This window comes from Leuresthes tenuis, unplaced genomic scaffold (assembly GCF_036924035.1).
Source record: "Leuresthes tenuis unplaced genomic scaffold, fLeuTen1.0.hap1 SCAF_24, whole genome shotgun sequence".
Classification (NCBI taxonomy): Eukaryota; Metazoa; Chordata; class Actinopteri; order Atheriniformes; family Atherinopsidae; genus Leuresthes; species Leuresthes tenuis.
Genome location: NW_027325378.1, coordinates 24,392,123 through 24,403,156, shown reverse-complemented (window position 1 = coordinate 24,403,156; position 11,034 = coordinate 24,392,123). Strand labels below are relative to the sequence as shown.

Sequence of the window (11,034 nt, the reverse complement as noted above, 5' to 3'; positions counted from 1 at the left end):
GGAAAAAACGTCGAGATCTGGTTTGAGTACCCAATTGTTGAGAAAATTCTCTCAATGAGACTCAGAGTTGCTGGAGTCGGTTAATGCAAAGGTTTAATCTTGCAGCAAGCTCAAGAATGTGTGTGTGTATGGGTGTATGTGTGCGAACGTGTGTGTGAGTTTGTGTGTGTGAGAGTTTAAAGAACCTGTTATCCACAGGCAGGTCTTAACTAGTATGGCACGGGTCCAGCCTGTCTCATCTTTTTTGGAAGGTCCAGCGCTTGGCCGTAACCCTTCTGTCTGTTTGGACTCTCACATACATTCGGTTAGTCATAGAAAAACGAGAACAAAACTTTTTAGCCCCTTAAATTCATAAAACAGACATGGTGCAGTTATTTCCATTCTAGAAAATAAGAGTAATCACCACCATTCCTATAAATTCTGGATATTCTAACAATCTGAATCTTTTTTAAATGTTCAATGAAGCCCTTTGCTGTTCTGTTTAGAGACTCAGCTGATCATAAACCTTCTAAACTCTTAACCTTTTTCATTTCTCAGTTAGTATTCACTTTAAAACTGATTAAAAGAAAAAATAAATGAATGCCTATCAACAAATGTGGGATCTAAACTCTACTGCTTCCTCTAAAATGATTTATTTTCTCAATTCAGAAATATGTGTGTGTAAGTCACAACACCTGTGACACCAAAACGGCTTTCTTTTCTCTCTTTTCTCTACACTCTGCACTGTGAGCACACACACCAAATCAGAAAGACTTTTTTCTCTCTTTTCTACATTATGGACTGTGGGGACACAAAACCCCTCTCTCTTTTTTTTTTTTGATTGTGTGTCAGGGCGTTGTCTCACGTATTAGATGATGCTTAAGATATGAATGGGTTTATCAGTCACATCAGAATCCATACATACTGATCCTCCCGTAATAAAATGGTCGGATCTTATCAAACACACTTTGTTTCTTGTGACAATCAAGTCAGCGAAACAGCGTATACACGTCAAGACACTGAATCAAGTTTGCCACAAGAACTCATAAGTTTGGCAGTATTGCTCTGCCGTCAGCAATCATACACCCATTTTATTTTCGTGAGACATGTGCAGGCACCTGTTCATCTACTGTTCTATCACTATGAATTAGTTTATCTATTATCAATAAGGATACTTCTACAACTACTATCAAAGTATGTCCGGACTTCTTATGTTGTCAGTTGCTATATATGAATAAGTGGGTAGCTACTGACAAGCATTAAGCATGTCACACAGCCCAAACATATAACATTTCAGGACACACCACACAGTTAACAACCACAGTGAAGCGTGTCAAAGCCCAAACATGTAACATTCAACAGGACACTTACACAACACATTCAAATCAAACAGTCAGACAACATACAAGAACATATACCCCAGCCGGCATTGCTCCCTGCCTATTTTCCTACAGCTCACTATGTGTGCGCACACCTTTATTCACAAACTCTTCAACTTATACTCTTTTACCGAAGCTGCTACAGGTCGATTGGCCGAATACCCTTAGATCCTATTTCGGTGAATTTGACATCTGCCTTACATGTAACAGATTAGCGGTTTAGCAGTTTTAATTTAGTTTGAGTGAAGGAATTCATTTTATTGCAAAATCCGAAATCGTGAAGAACTCGTGAAAGTAAGCTTATTCTCGGATTCCTGAAACTTTAGATTTGCTCTTTCTTTTACTGCAAAGTACAACGTTGTTTTTTTTGTTTAAATCTTTCTAGACATGGTAATTAAGAAGGACAAAGCAGTCGCAACAAGTAAGGCGACTCTACTCAGAGAAGTCACTCTGCACAGTAACAAGATTTCTTTTGCACAGACAGAAAGGGCTTCACCCGCAAAGGTAAAGCCTGCCAAAAATAGAAACAACTCATTAGTGCTGCTCTCCACTGAAGTCTTTAGTAAAAGGCGAAAGACTTGTACGTTATGAAGAGAAACCAGAGTACGATTATCCGTCACTGCGGGAGCAGGGCATCAGGCTAGTTGGCATAGCCACCTTCCCCATGGTGAGCTTTGCTCCCCCCCCCCCCCCCCCCCCCCCTTGCTCCTCGGCTGACCAAGGAGGAACTACTCGATGGCTGCAACACCTGAAAGAGATATTGATGCGAGACCCGATCAAAAGCTTTTTCAAAGTCTAAATTTAAGATGACAAGCCGGGTGTTTCTGTCTCTAGCGTAATCAATGATGTCTCGAATCAGTACGAGGCTGTCGGTGAGTTGTCTCCCTGAGATGGCACAAGCCTGGTCTGGGTGAATTACCTCCTCTAAAACAGAGGACATCCGTGTCGCTAAAACCTTGCTAAAAAGTTTACAGTCAAAGTTTAAAAGTGTGATGGGCCTCCAATTCTTTAGGTCAGTCTTATCATTTTTTTAAAAAGTAGAGTCACTATTCCCACTCTAAAACTGTCAGGCAGTCGGTCGAGTTTTTCAAAATCTTTAAAAACATCTAAAATGTCTGATGATAAAAGGTCCCAAAAGGTCAGATAGAATTCTGCAGGAAGCCCGTCTAAACCCAGAGCTCGACTTCTCTTAAAACCTGTTAGGCATTTTTTCTAACTCTAAAGCAGTAAAATCCTGTGTCAAGTGTGCATGCTCTTTTACGGTTTTGTCAACGAATTTTAAAATTTCTGCCGATGTTTCCAAGTGCACTGGTTTCTCTTTGTACATGTTACTATAAAAGGTATGTACAGTTTCAATCATCTCTTGTGTGGATTTTGTTAAAAACCCATCTTCTCTTTTTAGATTTTGAATACACTCCTTTTTATTTATAACTTTCTTAATAAAGTACCGTGTGCATTTTTCACCTTCCTCAATTTCCTGCTCCCTGCTTCTTACAAAAATTCCTTTACTCTTTATTTCTGCTAAAACTGACATTTCCTTTTTGACATGTTTGATTTCTTCATTAAAGTCTATGCCACACTGATTTAGTTTAAAGTAGCTCTGTAAGCGTTTCTGTAGTCCCATCATACATCTATTCTCTTTCCTTTTTTTACGTTTACCTTGCTGTTTAAAAAAAGTCTGGGTCGTTTCCTTCACCATTTCCCACGATTGTGCATGTGTTTCGTAGAGGTCTTGAAAGGTCTGCCACTCTTTATAACATTCCCTGTACTGACTGACTATGATTTCATCCTCCAACAGGGAACAGTTGAGTTTCCACAGACCACTTCCTACCGTCACACCAGAAGGGGGGGAAAGGGTGCAGGAGAGCATAAGGTGGTCTGAAAAGAAAACAGGAGTTAATCTAACATCAGTGGGTGGGCAATCTCTAGTAAAGAAATAATCAATGCGAGAGGCTCTGGTGCCATCATGACTAAACCAGGTGAAGCCCTCCTCTCTGGGATGCATGGTTTTAAAACAGTCAGTAAGCTTAAAATCCCTGCATATGCCCTGAAGTAAAATCGAAGTCCAAATAGAAATCCACTTTAAAATCTCCCCCTGCTCTTTTTCTATCTTTCCTGCTCAAGATACAGTTAAAATCCCCTCCTACAACTAAAGGTACTTGCCCTAGCATGTAAAGCTGTATATATTCTAAAAGGTCATACCTGTAATTTTTTCCATTGAAACCATAAATATTTAAGAGGTTAAAGTCTTGCCCCATAAAATTCAAGTGTGCTAAAAGTGCCCGTCCGCCACTGTGCTACCTTTCACCAGAACATGCGGATTTTTAATTAGAATGGCCATACCATCATTTTTATTTTGATTTGAGCCACTCCATATCGATAAATGGGGCCACATTTCCTCCCATTGTCTATGGTTTTTTGAAAAAGGTAGTCCACATTCTTGTATTAAAAACACATCTGATTTTATGGAGTGATTTGTGCTCTTGTCTTTGATTTCACACTTCTCACATTTAGTGTTGAGAAGGTGAGAACCATTAAAAGGATAAAGGAAAGTAGGTCTGTCATTTTCGTTTTTCTAAGTTATCAAAACAAATTACACACTCAGGTTATTTCTTGGGAAACTAGCTCTTCCTTAATTTCTTTAGGTGAAAAGTGAGTAGGGTGATCTATATTTCCTTTTCGGACTCTCGGTGTTGGCCTCTGACGCAATGTTGCATTTAACTTTGAGTCCCTGGGTGTTGATTGCAGAGCTAAAGTTAAAAAGGAGACCTCATTTGGTGAGTCGGAGGGGAAGACTCTAGGTTCTTCCACTGAAGAACTGTCTGAAAGGGACCTAACCCTTCCCCTCTTCTCTGATACCACTGGGGAATCGGAGGACAACTCAGATGCCGTCCTCTTCGGCTGTTGACCTTCGGGGAGGTGAGTATCTTCACTACACTCACCTGTCTGCTCTTCCTCCTCATTTAGCGTAGCTCCACCCTCTGCCTGTGAATTCTCACAGACTTCAGCACTGAGTGGTGAGGCCTCTACAGGCCCCTCCCCTTTATGTTCCTCACTTCCAATCCAAGCTTTTGGCGGGAAGTTTGAATTTATTGGGTCAACCTCTTCATTTTGTTCACCAACTGCCACCTCTGGTCCTTCTCTTTGTTGGCTTGACTGTGACTTTACCGTCTTTAATTTCTTGGCAAAAGATTTAGGGCAATCTCTGAAGAGGTGATTTAATTCTCCACAGAGCTTACATTTGTTCGGAGTTGTTCGGCTACAAGAAGGTGTGAAAGTCCGACCATGGTTTGTAGAAAGCGGGTAAGAAAAGGTTCGAAAGTCCGAATATATACCATCAAAAGTGGAAGCGAAGGTGTTCGGCTGCAAGGTGTGAACGTCCAACCAAAGTTTGTAAAAAGCAGTTAAGAAAAGTTTCGAATATCCAACCAAACATAATCAAAAGCGGGAGCAGAGCTGTTCGACTGCAAGTAGGTGTGAATGTCAGATCATAATTTGCAAAAAGCTGATGAGAAAGGGGGAGAATGCCCGACTATACACCATCAAATGTGGGAGCGGAAGTTTTCGGCTGTGAGTAGGTGTGAATGTCCCACCATAATTGCTGAAAAATGTGTTAGAAAAGGTAAGAATGCCGGACCATTCATCATCAAAAGCGGGAGAGGTGGTGTTCGGCTGCAAGTAGGTGTGAACGTCCAGCCATAATTACTCACAAACGGGTAAGAAAAGGTAGTATTGCCAGACCATACATGATCAAAACAGGGAGCGGAGGTGGTTCAGCTGCAAGGTGTGAATGTCTGACTAAAGTTTGTAAAAAGCGTGTAAGACAAGGTGCGAATGCCCGACAATGTATGATCAAAAGAGGGAGCGGAGGTTTTCGGTTGCAAGGTCTGAATGTCCAACCATAATTTGTAAAAACCGGGGAAGAGAAGGCTCGAAAGCCCGACTATACACCATCAAAAGCGGGAGTGGAGGTTTTCGGCTGCAAGAAGGTCTGCATGTCCACCAATAATTACTGAAAAATGGGTAAGAAAAGATGCGAAGGCCCGAACATACATAATCAAAAGCAGGAGTGGATGTGTTCCGCTACAAGAAGGTTTGAATGTCCGACCATAGTTGGTAAAAAGCGGGTAAGAAAAGGTGAAAATACCCGACTCTAAAAAATCAAAAGAGGGAGCGGAGTTGTTCAGCAACAAAGTGTGAAAGTCCGACCATGGTTTGTAAAAAGCGGATAAGAAAAGGTTTGTATGCCGGAATATACACCATGAAAAGCGGAAGCGGAGGTGTTCGGCTGCAAGAAGGTGTGAACGTCCGACCAAAGTTTGTAAAAAGCAGTTAAGAAAAGGTTCGAATATCAAACCAAACATAATCAAAAGCGGGAGCAGAGCTGTTCGACTGCAAGTAGGTGTGAATGTCAGATCATAATTTGCAAAAAGCTGATGAGAAAGTGTGAGAATGCCCGACTATACACCATCAAATGCAGGAGCGGAGTTGGTCGGCTGTGAGTAGGTGTTAATGTCCGACCATAGTTTTTAAAAAGGGGGTAAGAATAGGTGCGAATGCCTGAATATACACCATCAAAAGAGGGAGCGGAAGTGTTTCGCTGTAAGATGGTGTGAATGTCCGACCATAGTTGGTAAAAAGCGGGTAAGAAAAGGTTAAAATACCTGACTGTACACAATCAATAGCGGGAGCGGAGTTGTTCGGCTACTAAAAGGTGTGAAAGTCCGACCATGGTTTGAAAAAAGTGGGTAAGAAAAGGTGCGAATGCCCGACAATGTATGATCAAAAGAGGGAGCGGAGGTTTTCGGCTGCAAGAAGGTCTGAATGTCCAACCATAATTTGTAAAAACCGGGGCAGAAAAGTCTCGAAAGCCCAACCATACACCATCAAAAGCGGGAGCGGAGGTGTTCAGCTGCAAGACGGTCTGAATGTCCATCAATAATTGCTTTGAAACATGAAAGAAAATTTTCGAATATCAAACCGCACATGGTCATAAGCGGGAGAGGAGTTGTTCAGCTGCAAGAAGGTGTGAATGTCCACCCATAATTACTGAAAAATGGGTAAGAAAAGGTGCGAATGCCCAACCATACATCATCAAAAGGAGGAGTGGATGTGTTCGGCTACAAGAAGGTTTGAATGTCCGACCATAGTTTGTAAAAGCGGGTAAGAAAAGGTTAAAATACCTGCCTGTACACAATCAATAGCGGGAGCGGAGTTTTTCGGCTGCAAGAAGCTGTGAACGTCCGACCATGGTTTGTAAAAAGCGGGGAAGAAAAGGCTCGAATGCCCGACTATACACCATCGAAAGAGGGAGTGGAGGGGTTCAGCTACAAGAAGGTCTGAATGTCCATCAATAATTGCTTTGAGACATGAAAGAAAATATTTGAATATCAAACCGCACATGATCATAAGCGGGAGAGGAGGTGTTTAGTTGCAAGAAGGTGTGAATGTCCACCCATAATTCCTGAAAAATGGGTAAAAAAAATGTGCGAATGCCTACCATACATCATCAAAAGCAGGTGTGAATGTCAGATCATAATTTGCAAAAAGCTGATTAGAAAGGGTGAGAATGCCTCACGTTACACCATCAAATGCGGGAGCGGAGGTGTTCGGCTGTGAGTAGGTGTGAATCTCCGACCATAATTGCTGAAAAATGTGTTAGAAAAGGTAAGAATGCCGGACCATTCATCATCAAAAACGGGAGAGGTGTTCGGCTGCAAGAAGCTGTGAATGTCCAGCCATAATTACTCACAAACGGGTAAGAAAAGGTAGTATTGCCAGACCAAACATGATCAAAACAGGGAGTGGAGGTTCTTCAGCTGCAAGAAGGTGTGAATGTCCGACTAAAGTTTGTAAAAGGCGGGTAAGACAAGGTGCGAATGCCTGACAATGTATGATCAAAAGAGGGAGCGGAGGTTTTCGGCTGCAAGAAGGTCTGAATGTCCAACCATAATTTGTAAAAACCGGGGCAGAAAAGTCTCGAAAGCCCAACCATACACCATCAAAAGCGGGAGCGGAGGTGTTCAGCTGCAAGACGGTCTGAATGTCCATCAATAATTGCTTTGAAACATGAAAGAAAATTTTCGAATATCAAACCGCACATGGTCATAAGCGGGAGAGGAGTTGTTCAGCTGCAAGAAGGTGTGAATGTCCATCCATAATTACTGAAAAATGGGTAAGAAAAGGTGCGAATGCCCAACCATACATCATCAAAAGGAGGAGTGGATGTGTTCGGCTACAAGAAGGTTTGAATGTCCGACCATAGTTTGTAAAAGCGGGTAAGAAAAGGTTAAAATACCTGCCTGTACACAATCAATAGCGGGAGTGGAGTTTTTCGGCTGCAAGAAGCTGTGAACGTCCGACCATGGTTTGTAAAAAGCGGGGAAGAAAAGGCTCGAATGCCCGACTATACACCATCGAAAGAGGGAGTGGAGGGGTTCAGCTACAAGAAGGTCTGAATGTCCATCAATAATTGCTTTGAGACATGAAAGAAAATATTTGAATATCAAACCGCACATGATCATAAGCGGGAGAGGAGGTGTTTAGTTGCAAGAAGGTGTGAATGTCCACCCATAATTCCTGAAAAATGGGTAAAAAAAATGTGCGAATGCCTACCATACATCATCAAAAGCAGGTGTGAATGTCAGATCATAATTTGCAAAAAGCTGATTAGAAAGGGTGAGAATGCCTCACGTTACACCATCAAATGCGGGAGCGGAGGTGTTCGGCTGTGAGTAGGTGTGAATCTCCGACCATAATTGCTGAAAAATGTGTTAGAAAAGGTAAGAATGCCGGACCATTCATCATCAAAAACGGGAGAGGTGTTCGGCTGCAAGAAGCTGTGAATGTCCAGCCATAATTACTCACAAACGGGTAAGAAAAGGTAGTATTGCCAGACCAAACATGATCAAAACAGGGAGTGGAGGTTCTTCAGCTGCAAGAAGGTGTGAATGTCCGACTAAAGTTTGTAAAAGGCGGGTAAGACAAGGTGCGAATGCCTGACAATGTATGATCAAAAGAGGGAGCGGAGGTTTTCGGCTGCAAGAAGGTCTGAATGTCCAACCATAATTTGTAAAAACCGGGGCAGAAAAGTCTCGAAAGCCCAACCATACACCATCAAAAGCGGGAGCGGAGGTGTTCAGCTGCAAGACGGTCTGAATGTCCATCAATAATTGCTTTGAAACATGAAAGAAAATTTTCGAATATCAAACCGCACATGGTCATAAGCGGGAGAGGAGTTGTTCAGCTGCAAGAAGGTGTGAATGTCCACCCATAATTACTGAAAAATGGGTAAGAAAAGGTGCGAATGCCCAACCATACATCATCAAAAGGAGGAGTGGATGTGTTCGGCTACAAGAAGGTTTGAATGTCCGACCATAGTTTGTAAAAGCGGGTAAGAAAAGGTTAAAATACCTGCCTGTACACAATCAATAGCGGGAGCGGAGTTTTTCGGCTGCAAGAAGCTGTGAACGTCCGACCATGGTTTGTAAAAAGCGGGGAAGAAAAGGCTCGAATGCCCGACTATACACCATCGAAAGAGGGAGTGGAGGGGTTCAGCTACAAGAAGGTCTGAATGTCCATCAATAATTGCTTTGAGACATGAAAGAAAATATTTGAATATCAAACCGCACATGATCATAAGCGGGAGAGGAGGTGTTTAGTTGCAAGAAGGTGTGAATGTCCACCCATAATTCCTGAAAAATGGGTAAAAAAAATGTGCGAATGCCTACCATACATCATCAAAAGCAGGTGTGAATGTCAGATCATAATTTGCAAAAAGCTGATTAGAAAGGGTGAGAATGCCTCACGTTACACCATCAAATGCGGGAGCGGAGGTGTTCGGCTGTGAGTAGGTGTGAATCTCCGACCATAATTGCTGAAAAATGTGTTAGAAAAGGTAAGAATGCCGGACCATTCATCATCAAAAACGGGAGAGGTGTTCGGCTGCAAGAAGCTGTGAATGTCCAGCCATAATTACTCACAAACGGGTAAGAAAAGGTAGTATTGCCAGACCAAACATGATCAAAACAGGGAGTGGAGGTTCTTCAGCTGCAAGAAGGTGTGAATGTCCGACTAAAGTTTGTAAAAGGCGGGTAAGACAAGGTGCGAATGCCTGACAATGTATGATCAAAAGAGGGAGCGGAGGTTTTCGGCTGCAAGAAGGTCTGAATGTCCAACCATAATTTGTAAAAACTGGGGCAGAAAAGTCTCGAAAGCCCAACCATACACCATCAAAAGCGGGAGCGGAGGTGTTCAGCTGCAAGACGGTCTGAATGTCCATCAATAATTGCTTTGAAACATGAAAGAAAATTTTCGAATATCAAACCGCACATGGTCATAAGCGGGAGAGGAGTTGTTCAGCTGCAAGAAGGTGTGAATGTCCACCCATAATTACTGAAAAATGGGTAAGAAAAGGTGCGAATGCCCAACCATACATCATCAAAAGGAGGAGTGGATGTGTTCGGCTACAAGAAGGTTTGAATGTCCGACCATAGTTTGTAAAAGCGGGTAAGAAAAGGTTAAAATACCTGCCTGTACACAATCAATAGCGGGAGTGGAGTTTTTCGGCTGCAAGAAGCTGTGAACGTCCGACCATGGTTTGTAAAAAGCGGGGAAGAAAAGGCTCGAATGCCCGACTATACACCATCGAAAGAGGGAGTGGAGGGGTTCAGCTACAAGAAGGTCTGAATGTCCATCAATAATTGCTTTGAGACATGAAAGAAAATATTTGAATATCAAACCGCACATGATCATAAGCGGGAGAGGAGGTGTTTAGTTGCAAGAAGGTGTGAATGTCCACCCATAATTCCTGAAAAATGGGTAAAAAAAATGTGCGAATGCCTACCATACATCATCAAAAGCAGGTGTGAATGTCAGATCATAATTTGCAAAAAGCTGATTAGAAAGGGTGAGAATGCCTCACGTTACACCATCAAATGCGGGAGCGGAGGTGTTCGGCTGTGAGTAGGTGTGAATCTCCGACCATAATTGCTGAAAAATGTGTTAGAAAAGGTAAGAATGCCGGACCATTCATCATCAAAAACGGGAGAGGTGTTCGGCTGCAAGAAGCTGTGAATGTCCAGCCATAATTACTCACAAACGGGTAAGAAAAGGTAGTATTGCCAGACCAAACATGATCAAAACAGGGAGTGGAGGTTCTTCAGCTGCAAGAAGGTGTGAATGTCCGACTAAAGTTTGTAAAAGGCGGGTAAGACAAGGTGCGAATGCCTGACAATGTATGATCAAAAGAGGGAGCGGAGGTTTTCGGCTGCAAGAAGGTCTGAATGTCCAACCATAATTTGTAAAAACCGGGGCAGAAAAGTCTCGAAAGCCCAACCATACACCATCAAAAGCGGGAGCGGAGGTGTTCAGCTGCAAGACGGTCTGAATGTCCATCAATAATTGCTTTGAAACATGAAAGAAAATTTTCGAATATCAAACCGCACATGGTCATAAGCGGGAGAGGAGTTGTTCAGCTGCAAGAAGGTGTGAATGTCCACCCATAATTACTGAAAAATGGGTAAGAAAAGGTGCGAATGCCCAACCATACATCATCAAAAGGAGGAGTGGATGTGTTCGGCTACAAGAAGGTTTGAATGTCCGACCATAGTTTGTAAAAGCGGGTAAGAAAAGGTTAAAATACCTGCCTGTACACAATCAATAGCGGGAGCGGAGT

At 42.5% G+C, this 11,034-nt stretch overlaps 1 non-coding gene across 1 annotated transcript; it reads right to left on the bottom strand.

The window, feature by feature from the left end:
* Positions 1-1,851: 1,851 nt before the first annotated feature.
* LOC140285043 (U5 spliceosomal RNA) lies at positions 1,852-1,965 on the bottom strand. Its single transcript, XR_011910245.1, has one exon. It is a non-coding gene; the product is annotated as a U5 spliceosomal RNA (small nuclear RNA).
* Between the last annotated feature and the right edge of the window lie 9,069 nt (positions 1,966-11,034).